The sequence below is a fragment of the Chlorocebus sabaeus genome, chromosome 14 (assembly GCF_047675955.1).
Source record: "Chlorocebus sabaeus isolate Y175 chromosome 14, mChlSab1.0.hap1, whole genome shotgun sequence".
NCBI lineage: Eukaryota > Metazoa > Chordata > Mammalia > Primates > Cercopithecidae > Chlorocebus > Chlorocebus sabaeus.
The window spans coordinates 6,836,813-6,861,313 of NC_132917.1; the positions used below are offsets into that span (position 1 = coordinate 6,836,813).

General features: G+C 47.2%; 1 protein-coding gene across 4 annotated transcripts in view; it reads left to right on the forward strand.

The window, feature by feature from the left end:
* Positions 1 to 11,854: 11,854 nt before the first annotated feature.
* Positions 11,855 to 24,501, forward strand: part of RNF144A (ring finger protein 144A) — a 127,201-nt gene continuing 114,554 nt past the window's right edge. For 2 of the 4 annotated variants that reach the window (XM_038006518.2, XM_007971578.3), the window contains exon 1: positions 11,870 to 12,065. The gene's annotated coding sequence lies outside the window, so the exon portion shown is untranslated. Of the gene's footprint in view, positions 12,066 to 16,825; positions 17,869 to 24,501 lie in introns of those variants that run through there. The other 2 variants (XM_007971574.3, XM_038006515.2) reach the window with 2 other exon arrangements.

Sequence of the window (24,501 nt, forward strand, 5' to 3'; positions counted from 1 at the left end):
TGAACCAGGTACCTTAGTTGGAAATGCAGAAATCACCCACCTTCTTTGTTGGTCTCACTGGGAGCTGCAGACCAGAACTGTTCCTATTTGGCCATCTTGCCAGTCCTCCAAGTCAAGTTTAATTATACAAAAACCCCATATATGCTTAGAAGAACTATAGCAAGTCCACCTCAGATACTACTAAAATAGACTTAAAAGATCAGAAAGATTGTAACAATATTTATTTTTATTATTAAAAAATACACATTTGGAGGATATTTGAAAACAGTAAAACAAAATGAAGAAAATTAAAATTACCCATAATTGTGTCACATAGAGGTAACTGGTAATTTAGCTTACATTTTTCCAGTCATATATATTGCTTAGTAAAATTGCATTCATACTCAATAATTTTATTTTTCACATGTCTTCTGAAGTTTTTTAAAGTCAGTTAGCATTTTATACTTTAATGAGAACAGCCAGTTCTCAGCAATTCACACTAATAGATCAGAAAAAAATGGCATTAAAAAGTCAGAGTTAACTTGAGAAAAACCACTGGATTTGGTTTTTGAGTTGTTTACATATTTGTTTATGGATGTGAGTGGTATCCTGTTAATTTTGGTAATATTCTCTACACACACACACACACACACACACACACACACACACACAAACAAAGCTTCTCTGTGAAAGTTCATTCTTGGGGAATCTGGAAAACTGCCCAAACATTGTTTATTTTTTTCATTCAGGGCCGCCTCAACTTGTTTCTAAACCCCTCTCAGCAACACGTCTGAATAGACTGACCTTTGTCAGTTCTCTTCCTGGGTTATACTCAGCTTTATCTTTTACGTTTTCTGACATTTACTCGTGTGAATAACCAGAAAACCTTTGTATATGTGTAGCTGGTGCCATCTGCTTTTGTGAAGAATACCTCATTTTTCATTAAATCATAACTCAGATATCGCTTTTTCCTGGAAGCCTAGTAGACAGCAGGCATTCGAATGCTAGTTGAGTCAAACTGACCTGAATTAGTCAGCTCAGGCTGCCATAACAAAATACCATATACTATGTGGCAGAAACAACACACACGTATTTCTCTGGAGGCTGGAAGTCCAAGATCGGTGCCAACTGTTTCAGTTTCTGGTGAGGCTTCTCTCCCTGGCTTGCAGATGGCTGCCTTGTCCCTGTTCTCATATGGAAGAGAGAGAGAGATCTCTCTCCTCTTACAAGGCTACCATCCTTTTGCATAAGGACTTCATTTGAACTTAACTACCTGCTAAAGACCCTGTGTCCAGATATAGTCACACTGGGGATCAGAGCTTTGACATGTGAGTTTTGGAAGGAGACAATTCAGTCCATGGCATGACCCATCATTGAAATAGTAAGATGTAGTATACCTAATAGATTTGACCTGACTTTGATGGCAATTAATAAAGCCACTTCTATTGAAATAGGCAGTGCTGTGAGTAGTATGACTTGGTGACACCTGGAAGTTTCCTATTGCCTCCATCAGCTGTGACAGAGCCTGAAATATCTTTGTTGTGATTAAGCTTGCAATTTCTCCACTGATTTTCTGTAAAACTGAGGGAGTTTGGGGAAGTAGCAAACATTAATCTTGTTCTTCCAGTTGTCGTGGGGATGAGTCAGCACCACCTTTCTCTCAGGTATTGGCCAGGAGAGGGAAAAGAAGGGAACAGAGAGCAAACTGAAGCTATGTCCTACCTATTTGCCCACCATAACCTGTTGATGCATGGCAAGATCCTTGTGGTTGAAAGGTTTAATTCAGGAAGAGCTGGGTGCATATCTACCATGTGGTGAGACCTGTGCCAGACACTATGGGGAATATCCAAGAAGAAGTTAGGCTTTTCAACTTTGAGAAATTTGCAAATGTTAGGACAAGAGTTAGACACATGAGAGAGTTAAACAACTGAGTAAGAGAGGCAAAGCAGTGATAGAAAAGGCACAGGCCAAGGAGACAGCCCGGCTTGAGCTGCAGTACTGTGTTTGATTAAGGGTGAGATACTTAGGTTCACAAAGGCCCAGTTTCTTCATCAGCCAAATGAGGGATCAATGCAAAGATTAGAGTAAGGACTTGAGTTAATTACACAAACAGCTCCTGGTGGCCTCTGGTAACTACTAACAGTAACCGATGAGTTCACATCGCGTGAAAGCCATCCTTCATAATCTGAGTAATGCAGGACAAAACAGATAAAATCTCATGTCACAGTTTCAAGTCCTGATCATTGTCGTGAGCAAAAAGAGAGGACATTTGGGTTTGGGGGAGGAACACCTTAGAGAACAGGAGGCTTAAGACGGCTGCCCATTAGTTAACTTACTCATTTAATATGCACCTATGATATATCAGGTTTTATAGCAAGTGCTAAAAACACAAAAATGAGCATGAGATTGCTTTGTTGCTAAGGCTCTCAAAGTTTAGTGGAGAAGGCAGTCTTGTAAGCAAATAGGTAAAATAAGTGTTGAAGGATGGTAGAAGTAGCCACAAAGTTTTCACACACACACACAAAATACATGGCTGACTCTGGTCTCTCATTCTACATCTTAACGGGAATATTGAGATGAGTGCTTCCCCAGAGCTCAGGTCTGAAAAATTCAGTAGAACATAAACTTCTAAAAATGTTCTGACTACTCATCCATAAAAAAGAATGAATTAATGGCATTTGCAGCAACTTGAATGAGATTGGAGACCATTATTCTAAGTGAAGTAATTCAGGAATGGAAAACCAAATGTTGTATGTTATCACACTTAAGTGGGAGCTAAGCTATAAGGATGCAACGGCATAAGAATGACACAGTGGGCTTTGGGGACTCAGTGGGAAAGGGTGGGATGTGGGTGAGGGATAAAAGACTACAAATTGGGTGCAGTGTGTACTGCTCGGGTGATGGGTGCACCAAAGTTTCACAAATCACCACTACAGAATTTACTCATGTAGCCAAACACCACCTGTTCCCCCAGTAACCTACGGAAAGAAAAAACAAAACAAAAAAACGCTTTGCTCTGTTTTGTGAAGGGTCCAATGTCGGCCTTCAAGTGGCCTCAAAAATCAGAGACACAGAAATGTGCAAAGCAACTGGATATAAGACAGCACAGGGTGGTGGGAGCCAGGGCGAGTTAGAAAACATACTCCTCTTAGAGGCATTCAAGTTTTATAAAACATGACACTCCCCAAGTGAAATACCTCTGAAGATCTGACTTGTCTTATCAGATGCCTGTCTTCAAATTCAAGTCTCAGTGCCACCATGACTATCCCCTAATTTATTCAATGGTATGTCAGGCATTAGCTGTTCACTGAAAACTGCTAACCTTCATCATTGTTCCTTGAAGGAAATATTTTTACTCCCTATTGTAAAGACGTTGAGTAGTCTTTCATAGCCCCTTCTGTGAACATGAGAAAATTATACTTTCTCACCTTCTTTCAGTTAAGCAAAGCTACTCGTTCTGGCCAATGATGAGTGCGTTTAACTGCTGGTACAAGGCTTTACAACATTTGCTTTTGGGTCCACAGTGATTACAGAGGAGGCCTAATGTTGAGGTGGCTGAGTCTAAAAACAGGCAACCTTGATCTTGTGTGCTTATTGGGAGGATAGTATTGAAGAGACAAATATGGTCATAGCAAACTGCATATATGGGACAGTTCACCTTTTGAGATTACTTGTTACCGTAACACAGATTAGCCAGTCCTAACCAAAATGATCCCATAACAAATAACATTCAGATTGTCTAAGGCTAATGATGGAGATACAATTTCAGTAGGGGTTAAGGCATTTGGACTTCACAGTCTCATTTCACAATATTGACCAAGATTTACATTCTCCGTGGGGATGGCTCTACAACTGATAGAATCACAATAATCTCGGCCTTGGGGGAATGCGCCTACGCCTCCTACCAGTGGACACACGATTCTTCTCTTAAACTATATGGCCCTTGAGGGTAGAGAGCATATTTTAGCAGCTAACAATTTTTGAGCCCTGAAGCAGGCATGGCAAGTATGGTGTTAAGTGCTTTGACTAATTTTTATTTTAAATGCTCAGAGAAACCATATAAGAGAAGTGTAATCATCCCTTATTTTAGAGCTGGAGCGGAGGGAGTCTAACTGACATGACCGCGTGCATAGCTAGATCTTGATGGAACATAGACTGACTTTGGCGGCCAAGTCCAAACCAAGCTCAGGGAGATGCCTTTGTCCTTCTTCCTTCCAAACTCCCTGGGACTCAGCTTCTGAGTTTCTGGGTTTTATTTGTTGTTGTTATTTGTTTGTTTCAATCCGTGAAGCCTGCTCCCCTCTCGATGATGAGAAACTGTGAGTGCATGTCTTCTTTGGAGGAAGTGGCTTGTGGCCTTGCCCTGTGATCCTCTGATAAGAATATGTTCTCAGAAATACAACCCAATAGACCAAACTTTCACACAAAGATATGAAATGAGAGAAGAAGGAAGGAGAAGACAGGTGGATAGAGATCTTCATACACATGCAAGATGGGGAAAGGAGAAAGAGGAATTTGCATTCTTTCATTGGAATATTACATTCTCTCATGTCTAATGCCAAACATACAAATATAATAATATAATAAGAGAGTAATAAAAGTGGTGTGAGCACAACTCAGCAGAAAGATTGGCTAACCCAGCAGGGTGACAGAAATGTTACTAGAGGTGTCAGTGGTGCACTGAAGTTTAAAAAAGTATGAGAAATTTTCCAGGCTGTGAAGGTATGGGGATTTGATGAGAGTGTTTGCGTTAGTTATTGTTGTTGATGGGGGTGGCGATGGTGTGTGTGTGTGTGTGTGTGTGTGTGTGTGTGTGTAGAAGGAAAGAAAGAGAGAGAGAGAGAGAGAGAGGAGTTCTTAAGTACTGTATGTATTTTAAGGAGATTGAATAATCTAAGGTTAGGAGCATTTAAAATCATAGCAGAATAAAAGTCAAATACTTAGAAACACGCAGCAATGAGACAAAATGACCTCTAAAGGGGCTTTTAAGTATGTTTCAGTCCACAAAGGGTCTCTATAACCCCTATTCTTATTTTTATTCCCACCATCCCCCAGAACTTTCCATTCTTAGGTGACATCAAAGGCTCCGTCCATTCCTGCTCTGGCCCACCTGCCACCTTTATCCATAAAGCCTGCTGGTCCTACCAAGTCAGACAATCTATTGTCAGGAAAATGTTTTATGATTCTCTTCTTCTGCAGTCTTGCTGGAGCTCACTTTCCCTATCTTACTGTCTCAGGTCAGGTTCCCTGGGAAACAGACTCTTGAGATGGAGGTTGGCTGTTAAGAGATGCTTAGGAAGGGTTCCTGTAGAAGAATGACGAAGCAGGGGAGCTGGGATGCCTTTGCTGGGGAACTCTGGGGCTAGGGAGCCCTTCAGTGTGGTCCCAAGGTATGCCAAGTGGGGCAGGCATTAGCCTTGCCTGGATCAGGCAAGCAGTTTTGGAAGCAGTTTTATAGGAGGCGGCTACCTTTGGCCAAGGTTGATTCCTAGGATGCGAGCCTTCCACATCCAACAGTCCCAGCTCATGGGATCATGACTGCCTTGGTTCTGTAGGGAATCTGCATGAAGCACTCAAGCATCCACCTTGCGATATATCACCTGAACCCTGTTCAGTAGGTGGAGCAGCAGGTCCTGTTTCTCCCCCGTGGCTCTTTATTTTAAACCTCATGTGTTACCACGTGGCAGCATTCACTAGGAATGAGCGGTGGGCACCTGAGTTGTTGTCCAGGACACAGACCTGGATCCTGTACTGTGTTCCCCTTCCACCTATCTGCTACCTGAATTTCTTCCAGGTTCCCATCTTTTCCTAGCTCTTGGCTATCTGCCTCAAATGTGCTCTCATGTCTAAGGCTGAATAACTTACTCTGCCTACCTAGCACTGTACTTGGGCTCTCCTTCAAGACTCAAGTACCTATGAATTACTGCTACTCAAAACCAGTTTACAGTGAATGTGTTAGCTTTAGTTGTTAGTTTAGGCAAGACCATGCTGCACTAACAAATAAACCCTAAAATTTCAATAGCTTAATGCAGGCAGGTTCAGAGTCTCCTGAGAATCATCTTACCAGTGGGCAACCCACAGATCCAGCGGATTCCATTTGGTGGTCCCACCACCTCCATATGTGGTTCTATCACTGGGATGGGGACGGGCAAGTTCAGTGTCATGAAGGTCTTCTCTTTGCCTTGGCCCAGAAGTGAGGCTTGTGTCTACAGTCTATGGAACAAAATGAGTCACATGCCCTGGCCTGACTGTGAGGGGGCCAGAAAATCTAGGCAAGTGCGTGGCTATTTAGTGAGCATTAAATGTTTGCCCACAGTGAAGTCTGTCTGCTGTTAAACATAATCATTCTTGGAGACTTGAGAAAGCCTTTAAAAATTTTGTCAAGCCCGAGGGGCCATATTCAATTGATTACTATAGAAAGGCAGTGTAATAAAAAGTTAAAAGACCTCTGAATCAGCCTTCTGTAATAGTACCATATGTGCCATGAGCAAGCAGGGATCCCGGATCTGGCACAGCCTCGGTAAACCTCCGTGTTTCCATAAGTGAAGTGAAAAGATCAGACAAAACTTTCTCTCGGGTCCTTTTCAGTTCTAAGTAGAATCTATGGCGCTTGCATTTGAGCCATGCATAGAAGATCTGGTTAACAGAGAACCATGGAATGTTCTTTCTTACATCCAACAAATGTAATTTCTTACATTCAACACATTTTTATTAAGTGTCTAGAACTTATCTTGCCATTGCTGGATATGATGGCAAACAAGAGAGACACATCTCTACTTTCTAGGAGAATGCTAGGAAAAATATCTTTACTTTTAATTCACATGTTAATCTTTTCATTTATTGTCATTTATCTTGCCACCTCTGTGTAACACTTTTATTTTTATTATAACGCTTGTTCTCTGAGTTGTAGTCATGAGTAGACACTTTCCATGTGCTTATATTAGTTTGCTAGGCCTGGTGAAATAAAGTACCACCTTCCAGGTGGCTTAAACCACAGAAATTTATTGTCTCACAGTTCTGGAGGTGTATTAGGGTTCTTCAGAGACACGGAATCAATAGGAGAGAGAGAGAGAGAGAAAGAGAGAGAGAGAGATGGATGGATGGATGGATAGATAGATAGATAGATAGATAGATAGATAGATAGATTGATTTATTATGGGAATTGGCTCACATAATTATGGAGGCCAAGAAGTCCCACAATCTGCTGTCTGCAAGCTGGAGACTCTGAAATACTGGTGGTGGAATTCAGTCAGAGGCCAAAGGGCTGAGAACCTAGGGGTGGAGTGGGGAGGGGGAAGCACGCTGTCGTGTAAGTGCTGGAATCCTGAGGAATCCTGAGGCCCAAGAACCAGGAGCTCTGAAGTCAGGGGGCAGGAGAAGATGGATGTGCCAGCTGGAACAGAGGGAGCATCTGTGCCCTTCCTCCTCTTTGTTCGGGCTCTCCAGAGATTGGGTGATGCATGTGGGTGAGGGCAGATCTTCTTTAAGGATTCAAATGCTGATCTTATCCAGAAACACTCTGAGAGATGCACACAGACATACTGTCTTACCAGCTATCTGGGTGTCCCTTAACCCACTCAAGTTGACACTTAACATCAACAATCACAGGGGGCTAGAAATCTAAGTCAAAGCTCTAGCAAGATTGGTTCCTTTTGAGGGCTGTGAGGAAGAATCTGGTCCAGGCTCCTCTTCCAGCTGCTGATGCTTTGCTGGTCATCTTTGGTGTTTCTTGGCTTGTAGAAGCATCACCCAAATCTTTGACTTCAGTTCACCTGGTGTTCTCCTTGTGTGTGTCTGTGTCCAAATTTCCCCCTTACATAACACCAGTCATATTGGATTACAGCCCACTCCAGTATGATCTCCTCTTAACTAATCATATCTGCAATGACCCTATTTCCAAAGAAGGTCACATTCTGGGGTACTGGGGCTTAGAACTTCAGTGTATGAATTTTAAGGGGACACAAGATGTCCGTGACAGTGCTGTGTTAAGTGACGGGAAGGATGAATTTCCTTCTTCACTTGCACTTTCTTTCTTGAAGTTTTGTTTGAAGCTGCTTGGAGACATCTCTGCATCCTGTCTTATGTGGATGCCACACCCACTGCAGAGATTACTTGAGATGTCAAGGTTGGAAAAGAAAGAGAGGGTGCTTTTGAAGGGAGGAGGGTAAGAGTACAGACAAAGGAAGCTGTCAATAAAACTTGTCATTGTCACAATGTCACATGTGTCACAATTGTCACACTGCCAATAAAGACATGCCCAAGACTAGGTCATTTATAAAGAAAAAGAGGTTTAATGGACTCACAGTTCCACATGACTGGGGAGGCCTCACAATCATGGTAGAAGGCAAGGAGGAGCAAAGGCACAGGAGGCGAGACCATTTGCAGGGGAACTCCCCTTTAAAAACCATCAGATCTCCTAAGACTTACTTGCTGTCACGAGAATGGCACAGGAAAAACCCACCCCCATGATTTAGTTACCTCTCACCGCATCCCTCCCACAACATATGAGAATTATGGGAGCTACAATTCAAGATGAGATTCAGGTGGAGGCACAGCTGAACTGTATCAGAAGCTTTGCCAAGAAGACCCTGAGTAGCGGGAACTCTCCTCTCTTCCTTGGCATTACCCTGGGAAGGCTGTGTGGCTCACCTGGGGACTGTGCCTCTGGCAGGAAAGCCTTGTGCAGTCTGCTCCTGAGAGAAGGCATGGCTTCCTGAATGAGACGGTCAGTAGCACAGACGGGCTGAAGATGAGAGGTTACATTCCACATTCCCAGAACCATAATATCCCCCAGATTCCTGCGTGTCCCTAAGGAGAGAGAGTCAGAATGAGAAGTGGCATTTAATTTCCTGCTACCCTAGAGAAACAAGAAATGGAATTTGTTAATTTTTAAAATGAAAAAATGTGAATTTTCTCTATTTATGGAATGTGTGATTACAAATTCACGCAAACTCCCGTGTCTAATTTTTTTTCCTTTTTTTTTTGTTTTTTTTTTTTGTTTGAGACTGAGTTTTGCTCTTGTTGCCCAGGTTGGAGTGCAATGGCACAATCTTGGCTTACTGCAACCTCTGCCTCCCGGATTCAAGTGATTCTCCTTGCCTTAGCCTCCCGAGTAGCTGGGATTACAGGCATATGCCACCACGCCTGACTAATTTTGTATTTTTAATAGAGACGGTTTCTCCATGTTGGTCAGGCTGGTCTCGAACTCCCGACCTCAGTTGATCTGCCTGCCATGGCCTCCCAAAGTGCTGGGATTACAGGCATGAGCCACCAAGCCCAGCCCGTTGTCTAATTTTTAAAAAAAATTCAAGTGTGAGTCTGAGCTTCCCTTGATTTTGTGTCTAGAAGAGAAGTGTCAGAATGGCTGGCTGCTTTCCCAGCCTCTGGGCCTTTTGCTGCAGCACTGAGTTGCCAGCCTGCTTCCCATGGGCAGAGAATTTTACCCATCTAGGTAATCAGGAAGAGCTTGTTCAATGAGTGAAGGGTGAGTCACACTGCATTGGCACAAACACTTGGCAACAATGAGTGTCCTTTACAATGGGCTCTATGGGACAGCCCTTTGGGGGAGATGGGCCAGCCAGACCTGAATAGAGGGCTGGATTGAATACTGACAGTGACAGCTGGAAGTGAACTTGAGAGACCCAACAAACTTGTTGTTGGAGAGAACTAGGGCAGCTGCTCAGAGGCATAGCTCAGAGGAGAGGATTTCACTCAGTATTTATTGAGCGCTTATTATGTTCAAGGCCCTAAGAGGGAATATGTAGAAAAACACTGTTCTCTAGAATCTTAAGATCTAAGCATCAGAGAGTGAATGCCACAAACAATAAGTGTGGCAGATGCCATGACCAACATAGACAAAGACTAAGTATTACACCAGCTCAGAGATCAGAGATCTGGGGATGGGGAACGCCACGATAGGCCGGAAAGTCTTCGCAGAGAAAACTGCATCTGAGTGCCTTTTGAGGCCTGCTGCAAACTGTACTTTCAATGCCAGTGGCCCCTCTCACTATCTCCCCAACAATGATTGCATTCACAAAGACAGAGCAGGGGAATGAAGTCACATGTGTTACCACATGAGCAATTACAAGTCCTAGTTGGGTTAGGGCGGTTTTGCACCTTAACTCTCTTCCTGCAGCCCCAGATGCTCCTATGCAGTCCCCCAGCTTGACTCTTATACCTCTGTATGCCATGAGAATGCCTGCATCTTAATACAGACCACTTTATTGTGGGGAACACAGTACAACGTCCACTTCTTGTGCATTTGCAGTCACCCACCCATGCATTCCCTGAACCCTTCATTCATAAGTAGTACTCAACCAAGAACTTCTCTGGTATCCCAACTTGGACATGGGAGGTGTGAATATATTTTTCATAAAGCTCAGGCCTTTATGCAGAACTATTTTCATCTTCTAGTGAGAGGCTGGAGTAACAAAGTGCTGTTGTTAAGATTCTTCCCATTGTGCATTTTTCTTGAATAATGACATTTCTAAAAAGAATCTGAAACTGAGGCATTAGAAGGCAAGTGCTCGTTCATATCTTTGAAGAGGTCAAATATTTACCAGAATAACTTCTCAATACAGAGGAGGCAGATTTTATTTTATTTTATTTTACTATAAAAATGTATGGGTAGCAGAAGACAAATTATGCAGAGCTTTGAGTTAGTTAATAATCATCTCATTTAATTCTTTGGAGAAATGAGACAAACTGTAGCTCAGGACTATGGAGTTGTTTTAGTTTGCCAGTTATATTTAATTTGACTATCTATTTATTGAGAGACAAAGTCTTACTCTGTTGCGCAGGCTGGAGTGTAGTGATGCAAACACAGCTCACTTCAGCCTTGACCTCCTGGGCTCAAGCAATCCTCCTGCCTTGGCCTCCCAAAGTGTTGGGCTTACAGGTGTAAGCCATGGTGCTCGGCCTATTTGACTTGTGTAACCCCTCCCAAGGACTCATACATACTATTGCCACCTCATTTTCCACATAAGAAAATGGAAGCACGAAAACGTTAAGTAACTTGCTTAATGGCTAGTAGGTGGTAAAGCTTGCATTTAGATCACACAGTGTGGAGGGTCTGCTATTAAGGAAAAACGATGTTCTAGTGGGGTTTCCGTTTAATATTGCAGAAAAAAGAATCTTTATATTGAAGAAGGTGTTATTTCATGCATACTCGTAGGTTTTGTTCGTATATGCACATCTGACATACAATTTAACATTTGTGTAACTTGAAGCTCCTATGGGGAGTGGCAGAAGATACAGGAATTCGATTAATGCCTTCGCAGATCTTAGATTCCAACAAGCTAGATATCTTAAGAAAAAGAAAGAAATTGCTATGCTTGGATCCCAGATGTCCATTCCACCTTTTGGGACCCCCCGGGGGGGGCCTCTCTTCTCCATCCTTCTAGACAAGCAGGTAGTGGGATGAACAGACAGACTTTCCTTGCGAGGGTTGGCTCAGGAAGGCTCTGGGCTCATCTCACAGCCCCCCCCCCCAGCAAGGGTCTGGGACGCAGGTGCTGGCTCCGGTGGGGTATGCAGCAGAGCAGGACCGGAGCCCAGGGCGCAGCTGCGCAGCTTAACGCCGGTTCGCGCCCTGGTTTAGAGCGCTGGGCTGGGTCACCCCTTCTTTCCTAGCTTGCTGATATATGTTCCCTCGGTGTGGGAATCAGGGGAGTGTCTTCTGGAGGCCACTAAAGCAGGAGTAGCATTTTCATGTTAGCGTGCGCAGGCGGTCTCCGCAGCCCCTCCTGGTCCCGGAGCCTGTCCTGGGGGCCTGCGGGGCGGCTCCCGGCCTCGGGCGGGCGCAGGCGGGCGGCAGAGGGCGCTGTGCGGCTCGGGGCGGGGGCGGGGGCGGGGCCGAGCCTCCCGCGTGCCCGGCCTCTGTGCGCGCTCGCGCCCCGCCCGCGCCGCCGCCTCTCCCCGCGCGGGCTCTAGGCAGGCGGGAGGCAGCAGGGCCGGCGTTGCAGAGCGGGCCGTGCGGGCTGCGCGGGCGCGGGGAGGCGCGGGCGGCAAACGGCGGGCACCCGGCACCCCGCAGCCGGTACCGGGCGGAGCCGTCGGAGCCGCGCACCGCGGAAGAGCAGGCCCAGGTAGGGTGACGCGCGTCCCCTTTGTGTCGGCATCGCCCGGGCCGGCCGCGGAGCGGGGAGGGCGGGACGCGGCGCTGCGGTGCCGGCCTTGGTGCTCGGGGCTTGCGGCTGCGCCTGCCCCGCTGGGTCCTGCCCGGGCGCCGGGTGGCAGCGGGCGGGGGGCAGCGTACCAGGCGGGGACTCGCGGGTTCGGTGCAGAGGACGCCCGCCCAGCCGTGCCCATGTCCCTGCCCTCGTCCCTGCTCTGCTCCTGCCCTGCCCTACCTCTCGCTGGTGGCGCCCTCGCCTCAGCGCAGTGGGCCCTTAGGGACCTGGCGGCCCCCTGCTTGCGCTGCGCGGTCGCGGGTCTGCGCTGCGGCGCGGGATCAGGGCGCCCCGGGCCAGGGTCCCGCGGGCGATCTGGCGGCGGGGCTTTCACGGTTCGGGGCCCCGCCCGCAGACCCTGGGGCTGGAGCCTCGGTCCCAAGAGCAGGTCTGGGAAAGGACTACGCGCCCGGGGCACCGCCACCGGCGGGGAAGGTCGGAACTGGCCAAGAGGACGCCCCGCACATCCCCTGCGCGCGGGGTCCGCGGCCACTACTGCCCCCAGTACCCACCGCGAGCCCTTTCCCGGGGAATGAGCCGCCGCCCAAGCCCCGGAGTTCCCTGCGGGTCTTACCCACCCCAGCCTCCTGCCGCCGCCCCCAAGCCGCCTGCACTGTGCTTGGCTCCCAGCTGTTTGGTCCCTTATGCCATCCTGGAGGCTTCCTGGTTCTGGGGTGAAGGGGTGACTTCTTTACCCTAATGGTCTTCGTAGGCAGGTCTCAGGATGTCCACTCCAAAGTTCGTGGTCTTTTTTCTAGCTAATAATAATTTTTAAAATCCTTTGAACAAATATCCTGCGCTGCCTCCTGCAGGGTCCAGGCTGGGGTAACAGAGGAATGAGACAAGGCCCCAAGAAACTATTCCCAGTGGATCCCTGCTGCCCTGCGGTGAGAGGGGGTCTGGCTCCTGCACTGGGAGACTGGGAAGAAAGCACTTCCCGTAGTGGGGCCTGGAAGATGGAAGAAGGACATGCCCCAGTGAATGGGGCTGGGGTTGGGGGTTGAGAGTTGATCCTGGCACCTAAGATGCATTTGTAATGGAATGCCAGGCAGAAAGTAAGTTGGTGTAGGCGCATGTGGAGCTGTGGGAGTCCCTAGGAGTCAGGGTGGCTTTGCAAGGGAGGGGGGGTCTGAGGCAAAGCTTGCAGGTGGGGCAGGTCCAAGGTGGCAGGAAGGGCCTCTGTCCAGAGGGAGCTGCTCCAGCAAAGGAAGGGGGAGGGACACCGTGAACTTTCCCAGGGGGTTCACCCAGTGGTTCCAAAGGAGACAACAGCCTTTTTGATTGTATTCTCTTCTCCAGTACTGAGATTAGGGAACCTCGTTTTTTGCACTTTTCTAGTGCCTTTTACATTTTTTGTTTTTATTTTTAAAGCGTGCAAAGGAAATGTGACTAGAGGGGTCAAATGAGGATGTATCGTGAAATATTTGAATTCTAGGCCAAGACTTTGGGTTTGACTCTGTGTCAGTGGGAGCCATTGATAGTTTTGGAGGAGGAGAGTGATCTGAGCCCTGCTCCAGAGTGATTGCCACAGTGTTGAGTGGAAGGGAAGGCATGGTGCCGTGTGCCTACTGTGGCTTCAGAGTCAGACCCCCACTGGCTGTGGACTTCCACCTGCATCAGGCATCGAAGGTTGTGGATGGATTGAGGACCTCATGAGAAAATGGGTGCAAATAACCCAATTTTAATGGGATGGAAATTTTCCAGACCCATTGCAATTTGATTTTTGCAGTTTGTGTTTTTAAAGAGGCCCTGATTCTAATGTCAGGAACTCTGGAAGAGGAACTAATGAAGGGCAGACTCAATTGCACGATGCAGGCACCCCCAGGTCGTCTGTGCCATGAGGATTTGGGAAACTCAAAGAGCATTGTAAAATGTATATATTTTATAAATAGATTCCAGTGCCCTCAGCTTGCTAGCTGGTAATCCCTGTATCCAGACTGTTACTAGAGTAAGTCACGTCTCCTGGGGATTCAGTGTGGTTTGGGACTTTGAAGGGACCTCACACTGTTTGGCTGAAGCTGCTGAGGTTCAGGGGTAGATGTGCCACTCTGGCAGGCAGCAGCAGGGCCGGGAGCTACAAGCCACGTTGCCTGCCTCTGAGAACATTTTTTTCCCCTGTGGTCCACCATGTGGTCCCACTGCCTACTTTTGTTCACATGTCTCCCTCCTAGAAGCCTTTCCCTCTGGGGATAGCAATGGAAAGGAAGCCTGCCCTTGGAGACTGACAGTCATAGAACCAGGTGGGTCAGCACCCATCTGCCCTAAGAACCCTCATTGTAACCATGGGAACCTTGTGGCTTGGAGAGAAGGGGTCAGGTAGCCCAGGCCACATGATAAGCTGTGGCTGGTCCAGCCCTGGCATCAGCTTTTCTGGTTCTGTCTGCTGTCCCTTTTTTCCCCACACCTCACTTGCAATAGTGCATGAAGCTGTGCTCACTGCCCTGCGTGTTGGGTGGTCTGGAACCACTCAGGATGGTACTGAGCCCTCCGACTCTCCCAGGGAACTGCCAAGCAAGGAACCCCTGGCTTCCCAGGATGTGGGATCTCAGAGGCAGCCCAGAGGCGGGGAATGGAATGGAATGCTTCTAAGGAAGAGGGACTCTCCGTATTTTCTCTGGGGAATTTTCTAACTTTGAGATCCAAGAATGAAGTTGAAGGTGCCTTTCTTTTCTTTAAGAAGTAATCTTTTCCAAGACCAGCCTCTTTTCTCCGTTGTTTCTGCATTACTGAAACATATGAATACCCTTTCTTAATTAGATGAAGAAATTAAATTGAAGCCACTGCTCACATACCTGCTGGGTAGTGGGGCTGAAGAATAGAGCTTATTACAATTTCCTGACCCAGCTGTCTGGCCCTGGGCCAGCGTCTTAACCTCCCTGGATGGCTCCAGTGTTTTGAGGATAAAACTGAGGTGTTGGCCTAAATATTTTCCAAGATCCAGAAATAAAAATGTACTGTTGGATCATATTTTTTTTTCCAGGAGAATAAATATTACAGGACGACTCACCAGGTACAACCATACGTAAGGGTCTGTTTGTTTATTTCCCAAGAGAAAATATTTTAACTTTCAGAAGAGTGGCTTTTTTTCCGGAGTGAAATGGTGAGAAATGAAGCTTTGAGGAGGGTGCCTCATTGCCTTCACCTTGCTCCACTCCACACATAACCCAAGACCTGAATTTAAAGGTGCTTACTTCCTGGATGTTCCGTAGAACTGGAAGATGGCCTTTCTCTAAGGAGCAGGCTTATAAGCTGGATGCAGTGTTCCAGATAAAAGCAAGCTCCTTGATGGCATGAAGTGTGTCAACCAGTATTTTATCATCTCAGGTGTGTTTGGCACTCGAGGTGGAGGAGGTGGTGGTTAATATTCATTATGCATTTGCCTGACGTTCAGGGTTTTGCTTGGATTGTGGATGCAGTTCTCACACAGCCCCATAGCACAGGCATATGTGGCTGTCCCTAAGTGACAGAGGAGCAGAGTGAAGCAGAGAGCGGGGATGTTATCCAAGGTCGCACACACTTCGTCAATTTTGAATCCTGGCTTTGAACCCAGAGGCCTGCAGATAAGGACAGATCCCATGACCTTGAGGAGGCTGTTGTCTAGGGAGCGGGAAGCTCAAACATTAGCAGATGGTTTGAACGGTGGTGTCAGGGCAGCATGGGAGGTCAGGGCAGAGTGCAGTGGGACTCATAGGAGGATGCCTGGGTCAGCCCCAGGTGGCAGGGAGGCTGCTTGCTGGGGTGATGCTGCTGGTCTGGTATGGGAGGGACGGGTCAGAGTTAGCTAGGCAAATTAGAGGGTCAAGGTCACATTCAGGGCCTGGGAACTGCAAGAAACAGCCTGGGGTGGACAGGGAACTTAGGACCAGCACACAGGGCCAAGCTCCCCAGCTGCCTGACTTACCACTAGCCTTTTTAGGGTGGCTGGTGGTCTCTGAGCTGTTTGGACCTAGATTTCCATGTGTGACACAGCCGCTTCCATTACTGGCATCTCCTGGAAGCTCCCATCGCTGCATTTTCGTTTTCACTGTTTTGTTTTGGGGCCTCTTTCTCTGTATTCCCTCCGTTTCCTTTCTTCCTCCTCCAGTTCTACCTGGTGGCAGAGTGAGTTCGGGGAAAGATCCGGGAAACCACCCATAGCGACCATTGTTTTTACAGTCAGTCACTTTGCTCCCATGTCTTCCGAGTGACCCTTAGTCGCCTGGGGCCAGCGACTGGGAACCTCTGAACTCGACATTAGCCCAGCGCAGGTGCTGGATATGGCAGTGCAGGCTCTGGGGGCTTCTGCCTGTGGGAGCAAAAGGGAAGGGTTCCAAGTCCTGAAAGTGGATGCTGTCAGAGTCTTTTACTGACTAAACGGGCTTTTGTATCTGTCCTAGGACTGTGCACATCTCTTACAACATTGTGTTCCTGGGAATACTATTTAGGTTTCCCAAGAACGGCTTTCAGGTAATTGTTTGGAGCAGGGCATGTTTATTGTTGATGTGTGGTGTGTGAAGGTCCTCTGGAGGGCAGGGGAGTGCCGAATGCAGCAAGCTCGACTGCCTCCTGCGAGCCATGCAGAGGGGACCTGCCCGCTTTTTCTTCTTTTTCTTTTTCTTTCTTTCTTTCTTTCTTTTTTTTTTTTTTGAGATGGAGTCTCGCTCTGTCGCCCAGGCTGGAGTGCAGTGGCGCGATCTTGGCTCCCTGCAAGCTCCGCCTCCCGGGTTCACGCCATTCTCCTGCCTCAGCCTCCTGAGTAGCTGGGACTACAGGCGCCTGTCACCACCACGCCTGGCTAATTTTTTTTGTATTTTTAGTAGAGACAGGGTTTCACCATGTTAGCCAGGATGGTGTGGATCTCCTGACCTCATGATCCGCCCACCTCGGCCTCCCAAAGTGCTAGGATTACAGGCATGAGCCACCGCGCCTGGCCGACCCGCTTTTTCATAGTGTGTCTCAGACTCCAGGGTGTGCCACCTGGCTGGTGATGTGGTGGGTTGCAGGAGTCCCCTCTGTGCACCCTCCATGATTGACTGGTCTGCACCCACTTCTGCAAGTTTCCAGCATTCGAGAGTGAACTCTCCGATGCCTGCACCACCTGTCTGACGCCTGCTACAGCCTCTTCAGTGAGGCCTGTCCGTATCCTCTGAACAAAAGGGGGCCTGACAGGGAGGCAGCAGCACTTCCCCATGTCCCCATTTGGCTCCTGGGTGGTAGGGAGTGTTCCCCTTCACAGAAATACTCAGATGTCTGCATGAGGGGACTTCCTCCTCAAGTTCAAACATTCACTGAAATGGAAATGCACCGTAGTTGGAATCACCGCACGCCTTTTTTAACTTTCTCAGGCAGCTTGTGTGCTAAGCCTGTCGGTGTCTGTTAACACTTCTCTATTCAGACACCTCCAGCAACCCTCATTGCCCAAGTTACCTGTGAGCCCGCAGTTGAGTGTTCAAGCCTCTTCCTGCCTTGGCTCCAGCCTGTCTTTCCAGGGCTGATCTCAGCAGCTGCTGACGTGTGCCTGGGACGCTCTCCCACCATACATGTGCTGGCTTCCTAATGGTTCTTGAAGGCTCATCACAAATGCTGCCTTTCCTTCCAGCTGTAAAATTACCCGCATGGGTGGCTGTGGAGATGCTCTCCTCTGACACTGGCATTGCGCAGATGAGAAGATGGAGCCACAGGGAGCAGAAGGGGAGCGGAGTTAAAGCCCCAGGGTCCAGACCAGGTCCTGCATGCCCAGGTGCCTACATTCTCTCTTTTCTCTTCCCGGGCACAAATGTTTTCCCCACCAGGTGCTTCCATAGCAACTGTTTTTTTTTTTTTTTTTTTTTTTCCCAGAACCTGTAGTTGCATTTAAAACTCTCTAATCTAATTTTAGTGATTTATGTAACCATCTTATTTCTCCTAAATTATAATCTCTGCACAGGTAGGAACTTACTCACTTTTACATTCTCTCAGTGCCTATAGTGCTCTTTCTGAATGGATTTTTGTTAAGTGATTGAATACGAGAGAGAAACCTGGTTTAAGAGGGAAGCCTGGAACAGATTATGAATGAAAACATGGAATTCGAGTTTAAATTCTGTACTCCACCATGATCCGAGCAAATCAGATTCTCTCTTTAGGTCAGGTCACAGAACAACACACCGCAAGGCTGTGAGAAGTCGGGTGGGAATCTTTGCTTGGGTTTAAGAGTGAGGGTGGTAGAATGTAGCCTGGTGACCCGGAATGCAGAGAGAGAATCCTGGTACCGTGGTTGTGTAGACACCACGTAAGTGAGATCCAGTGTAATAGCTGGCGAGGCTTCCGTGGCCATGTTGCTGGGGGGCCCTGGGGCCCGAGGCACTCTGTGATGCACAGGAAGCATGTGATGTGACCTTTGCCCGTGATGTTCCTCATCCAGCAAAGGGAGACGTGTAATGCAGAATGGTTAGGACGAAGCGCCAGAATGTGCCCATCCGAGCGCATGTCCTGGGCGTCTGGTGAGGAAGCGATTGTGGAAACGGGAGTCAGCATACGTGGGGTTTGGAGAGCTGGGGAGAGTAGAGAAGGGGGTGCTCTGAGCTGTCAGAGAGCAGGGCAAAGACCCAGGCCAGGCAGGGTTTGTTCTGGAGGATACTGAGGAGACAGCGTTGTTGGATGAACCCTCAGGAGCAGCAGAGGAGGGGCCACTGTCTCCCCTCCGAGCGCGGGACTCTCATGAAACACTGGGAAGCTTTCGCCAGTGCCTTGGAACAGCTTGCCAGGTAAGGCCCCGGGGCCAGAGATTCCTGTGGTTCTTCCTGTATCGGAGTTGAAGAACTCCAGCTGCTAAGTGTGCTATGAAGTGTGTGAGGAGCCATCCTTCGTGTTCACTGTGTTCTCTGTCTCTGAGGAATCCGTTTTCTCAGTAACTTATGTGCCCTTGGTCTAGGGTGCCAGTTGTGCACTCACAGACATAAGGTAGGCTGTGTGCTCTGAGGGAGCCTTTGCTTTGGGAAGGGTGCGGGCTTGCAGAGACCTTGGGGCTGACTCTTTGATGGATGGAGAATGTCAGGAAGCACCCGGGTCCTTCTGTGAGTTTTCGGGTGACCCCGATTGCCACGCGGCGAATCTTGGTAGCGTATGCACTGGAGTGACGTAGTCTAGGGCAGTGGCATCCAAAATGCTTCCAGGACACTTTCTGAGTTGGCACCTTAGATCTGAACTCTCTTGACTGAAACACGTGCATTTCCTTCTAATCACTTGGCAGAAGTAAGAGGATTGTAATCCCTAGTGTGGACGGGATGGGGCTGGCTCTGTGCCACAGATCTCACTCACAGGTCGCAGGTCTTTCTTCTTTTTGTCTCAGTGAAGCACTAGCCAAGGCCCTGAAAACTGAGCCAGTCTGGTCGTTGGTGGCCGGCAGAGTGGTGGATAGGACCAGGTGTATTAGGAAAAAGAAAAAAAACATCTCTTTAGTCCATCGTGAGACCCTAAGAAACCAGCTGTGTTTCAGCTTCTGTCCTCCTCCTCCCTCCCCAGTTGCTCTCTTTACTTCCCTCGTTATCATGTGTAGGGGTGAAAATGGCCAGATATGAGAATGAGATTTCCCATTTATCCAACGACAGAAGCAGGCAGGAACCTCAGGATCCGATGTGGGCAAGCCGCAGGTAAAGGGCAGGTTCAAGGCCCAGAATACAGGTAGATGATTCTCTCTAATATCTGCCTGCATCTTCATGTGGCTGTCTTCTCTCTCTGTCTCTGCGCTGGGAGTGCGTCTCTTCTCACAAGGACATCAGTCATGTTGGATTAGGGCCAACCCTGTTGATCTCATCTTCGCTTGATTGCATCTGCAAACACCCTAATAAGGTCACATTCATAAGCATCAGGGGTTAGGAGTTCAATATATCCTTTGGGGGAGACATGATTCAACACACACACACGTGTGCACACACACACATAAACACACACATACACATGCATCGATACACACAGCACGTATATATGTATCAGTATCAGGTGTGGTGTTTGTGTTTGGATATGTTAGCATATGTTTGGCCAGCAGCATAGCACTTACTAACAAGGACTTAAACAGCTTTCTGTTTCCTTGATAGCAAGGCACTGAAGGTAGGTGCTTGCTTCCAGGCGCTGGTGCAGCGGCTTGGGGTGTTACTGAGAGCCCAGGTTCTCTCTTCTTTCTGCTCTGCCATCCTCAGCATGTTTTCCTTTGCTCCGTGATGCAAAAGGGCTGGCCACAGCTGTGGCACATCTGTGTTTTAGGCGGTGAGAGAGGTGGGGGATTTGGTATCAGCTGCATCTGTCCATTTTTGTCAGGAAGCGACAAGCTTTTCCAAAAGTTTGGTAGCTGACTCTATTCAGGGCCCAGTGCCAGAGCTGGGCTACGTGACTGGCTCCTGGAGAACGAGAAGGCGAGAAAATGAGGGTCTGCCTGGGAGAAGGTCCTGGAGGAATGGACAGGATAACACATGCGAGAGAACTGCCTCATGCAGGGGTTGGCCGTGCTAGGCCTTGATAAACTGCCTTTCCCTCTCTTACCTGCTCTTCCTGGCAAAGCAGGAGCCCATATGGATTAGGCCCAGAGCCATGTGCATGCAGCTTCAAGGCTGCAGGTGTGGTGCTACGCACACCTGTGCGTTCCATCAGTAGGTTCGGTGTGGGTGCATTGTGGGCCAGGAATCCCAGTCCTGTCCTGGTTGTCTTTGTACCCCTCTAGCACCCGGCACACAGTCGTCTCATAGGAGGCGCTCAATAAATATTTGTTGAGCTGAATTTGCATCTTTTCCCTTCAAAGACTTTTGAGTCCAGAAACAACCACACCCATTCACTATAATATTCATGACTGTCTTACTCTTTATTCCTATTGTTGTTGTTATTTATTTACTTTTGTTCTTTTATCCATCATTTGGCAAAAACTACTTGGTACCAGGGATTCAATGACACATGGAGGACTGTATAGTGAAGGTGAGGACTTGCAGAGAGGAAGGGATGGGGCGGAGCTGGGTGCCCTTTCTGAAACAAGGGAGAGTTTACTGTTCTGGAGTCCACATGGCAGGGATTCATCTCTTAAACTTGAGGAATTTTATTGGGTCCAGTTTCACTTTAGTAAAAACAAACAGAACACGTCGGAAGCCCTATTGGTCCCGTCAGGTTGCCTGCTCCTCACTTCTGTTTGTGAAATAGCACAGGATTTTAGGTGCAGGGTTTTTCGCATGCTGAATAAATATTTGTGTAGCCTTCCCTCTTGGCCAGGTACTGTGCTGTCAACTGTGAAAACCTGAGTAAGACTCAGAAGGACGTGTTTGCAGCTCCTCCTGAAAGGAATGCACAATTTCTGCCTGCTGATTGGCCGAGGGAAGCATTTCTTATCTGTTAATACTTTAATCACTCCTAGGACTCTCTCCCTTTGGCCTACAGCTCTGCTTCCTTGACAGTGACCTTGTTTTTTTTCCTGTCCCTGGCCATGTGCAGTGGATCCAGCCTTTCCTCGGGAGGACCAGCATGACTGTGCCTGCCTAGGCGACTGATCAGGGCCTTGAGCTGGGTCCTGCTAGCCTGGCAGATAAGGGCTGCTTTCTGGAGGCAGGCAGGACTTCTTCCTTGTGTAGCAGGGAAAACAGAATGCAGATAGGCGGAGGTGAAGCGAGGACCTGGAGCCAGGCTGTCCTCTGTGGTAGCCACTGGCCCTGTGGGGCCCCAGAACGCATAAACTCTGGCCAGTCCCAGTTGAGCTGTGCTGTCCAGTGGGTTTGGGGTGTGAAAAACAGAATGTAAAGTACCCACTCATAATTGTTATATGGATTATATGTTGAGATGATTATATTTTGGCTATGTTGGGTTAAATAAAATATATTACTAAAACTAATTTCCCATGCTTTTTAATAAAATGTGGCTATCAGAAAATTTACAATGATGTGTGTGGCTTACATCAGACTGAATTTCTGATCTGGAGGCCTTGGAGAACTGTGCTTCTTCCCAGGTTACCAGCCTTTTGACCAGCTCTTCTAGAGTGCTTACCTGCCCTGGATTCTGGGATCCCAGCATGGACAGGGTCCCTTGCCTGCTTCTGGGGGCCTGGTTTGTACCATTTCACTGTCACTAGGCACGTCGTACACGCCTTGAGGTTACTTGTGGATGGTTCAGACTCTTGTCCCACTTGTCCAATTGGGGCATGTCCGTCTCTATAGCCTGTATTATTCAGACTCAGCTCTTCAACCAGCTCAACTCTGTTCAGTCTCAATTCAGATTCCAACATGTTTGGGTCTTTTAAAAAAAAATGTGCAAAATGGAGGGTTTGGGTTCGATGAATTTAATATTTTTCCTTAAAACACTCTACTGTCAAAATCTACTCTGATGTCCATCATCTTTGCATCAAGTTCATTGCCGCGGGCCCCCTTCATTTCTCCTCTGGGTCCACCACCTGCCTGTGTGTTTGCCTGTGGCATTCTTTGGCCTTCAGCTGTCAGGGGAGACGGCACCCAATGGATCTTGCACATATGTTTGATTCCCAGTGAAGACTGGTTGAGAGAAACCTCTCCCATACCTGTCTCTTCTCTGCACATCCTACATCTGCACCACAGACCAAGTACGCACGTCTAGAATACCAGACACGCCCCCAAGCCACCAGCTCCGAGCCCAGCTACTGCTCTCCTTCACTGGCCGCCTGCATGCTCTGGCCTCTGTGCTCCTCCCTTCCTTTCTGGCGACTGCACATTCCTCATTTGAGCCCTTGCCTTCAGAGTTGCCCCAGATTTTTTTCCACATCTTGGAAACCTGTGGCTTTTGGTGACCTTTTCTCCGTGGTTGACTCCAAGGCCTCATATCACCTGACACCCTCTATGGTCAAGGGCTTCCCTGTGAACTTCCTCCTCACCTGCTTTTTCCTGCATCCCCAGTGGCTCCTGCTGTGGCACCCTGCCTTCGGTGATGGTCAGAAACTGGCCCATCTTCTTCCTGCCACTTCTGGGGGTTCTGTGTGCCCCCTTCAGGCCTCTTCAGTTCCCTGAGCAGCTCTGGCATTTTGGGGGTGACATGGAATGAAGTCAGCATCCATTTGCTCCCTAGACACAGCAGACTTGGTGCCGAGGGCCTATGAGCTTTGCCAAATGAAATATTTTAAAAAATTGGAAACAAGTATTAGCTCTAGAGTGTTTTTAAAAAAAAAAACCAGAATTGGTGTTAACACGTATAACATATCAACAAAATTTAACTGTTATTGACTTGATTGAAACTCCATGCATAGTTACACAGAAATTGTATTTAACCTGATGTGAGGGTACTTTTCAGTTTTTGGCTAAAGAGAGATGAGACCTGTGGAAGTCACGTGCCCCTGAGTTAAATACCGCCCTCGCCACCATATTTTGTCTCTTCCCAACTCTCCTTGACAGTGGAGTTGAGACTCACAGTTTGACATTTATTCGTTGTGCTTCCATAGGGTGAATGTACAGTGAGCTGGGCTCCTGGAGCTAAGCCGTGGGTGTTACTCATTTTGAATTGCCAGCGCAGGATGTGGTATGCTGAACTTCACTCGGGAACTTTTCACTGAACTCTCTCTCTCTCTGTCTATAGATATATATATTTTTATTTTAAATAAGGAACATTGGGATCCTGCCTGAAGGTTTGTGTTTTCTTTTTACTGAAACACCACAATATGGTGGTTTTCAAAACCACGCATGTCTATAAACTGACCTCAAATGGCAAAAACCCTTAGCTGAGGTGCTAATAAAAATAATTATTGTGAAGCTTATACAATTGTAGTTTGGAAGACTTTGAATTATATTTGAATATTTCCTGGTATTGACTTATATGTTATCCACACCTACTGTTTATGTAGAAATCAGTTTATTTAAAATATAACTACCATTATGTGATAATAAATAGCTTTGGAGATAGGATAAAGTTTTTCTTGTTAAGCACGAAACTGTTATTTTTTTTTTTTTTAATTCTATGACTACCATTATGTGATAATAAATAGCTTTGGAGATAGGATAAAGTTTTTCTTGTTAAGCATGGAACTGTTATTAAAAAAAAAAATTTTTTTTCTAAGAGAAAGTAGCTAAAGTGCATTTCCTAATGTGATGAAGTGGGCCCTGGTGTAGGAAGGAAATAAATATAAATCATGTTGGCTCGGCAGAAAGAATGAATTTCTAGACCTAAACTAGTGAAAGGATGGCTTAAGGAAGGACACATTATTTTTATTTGCAATGGTGTGATTACTTTGCACAGTTGCACTTTGGGGAATCCAGCTCCAAGAAATGATACTAAATGTGGAGAAAAATAAATGCTTGATGCGCAAATGTATTTCTTCGTGTTTTTTAAAGAATAATAGCCCCAAATGGAAAACATCTAAATATAGTTAAGTAAATATCATGCTCTAATTAGATAAGATTTTTGGAGA